Raw genomic sequence first — 674 nt, 5'->3', positions numbered from 1 at the left:
TTTTTTTTATGAAATATATTTTTTTTATAAAAAAACACAAAAACAAAAATAAAAGTTCGAAATTAACGTGCTTTTATATTAAATCGTACGTTTTCACGCTTTTATTTTGTATTTTTTCGTAAAAACATTAAAAATGGAGTTCGACATTAACGTTTATTCAATTTAATCCTTAATTTGTTTATTTTTTAAAAAAAATTAAAAAATGAGTGCGACACGAGAACTTCCTCGGGGGTCAACCATCCTAGTACTACTCTCGCCCAAGAACGCTTAACTGCGGAGTTCTAATGGGATCCGGTGCATTAGTGCTGGTATGATCGCACCCGTCATATGATGAACAATTTATTCATTTGATACATCATCAATTAATTAAAAAAATGATTTTTTCACTAAATTTGTAATGGACGAGTTTTAAACTACCGAAGGCCGTTTACGACCTCAGTTTCTTCAAATTGATCCGTTTTCACGCTTATCTTTTGTTTGTTTTCGTAAAAACATCAAATATCAATTAAAACATTCGAAATTAACGTGTTTTTATTTTAAATTGTACATTTTCACGATTTCATTTTGTGTTTTTTCGTAAAAATATTAAAAATATTTCTAATTTATATGTTATTATGATATTATATATATATATATTTATAAAAAAACACAAAAACAAAAATAAAAGTTCGAAA

At 26.1% G+C, this 674-nt stretch overlaps 1 non-coding gene across 1 annotated transcript; it reads right to left on the bottom strand.

The window, feature by feature from the left end:
• Nucleotides 1–203: 203 nt before the first annotated feature.
• On the bottom strand, nt 204–322 carry LOC124916878. The gene has a single exon (XR_007096956.1). It is a non-coding gene; the product is annotated as a 5S ribosomal RNA (ribosomal RNA).
• Nucleotides 323–674: the final 352 nt, after the last annotated feature.

The sequence above is a fragment of the Impatiens glandulifera genome, chromosome 9, assembly GCF_907164915.1.
Source record: "Impatiens glandulifera chromosome 9, dImpGla2.1, whole genome shotgun sequence".
NCBI classification, from domain to species: domain Eukaryota; kingdom Viridiplantae; phylum Streptophyta; class Magnoliopsida; order Ericales; family Balsaminaceae; genus Impatiens; species Impatiens glandulifera.
The sequence above is the reverse complement of the archived record's forward strand: the minus strand, read 5'-3'. Positions and strand labels throughout refer to the sequence as shown.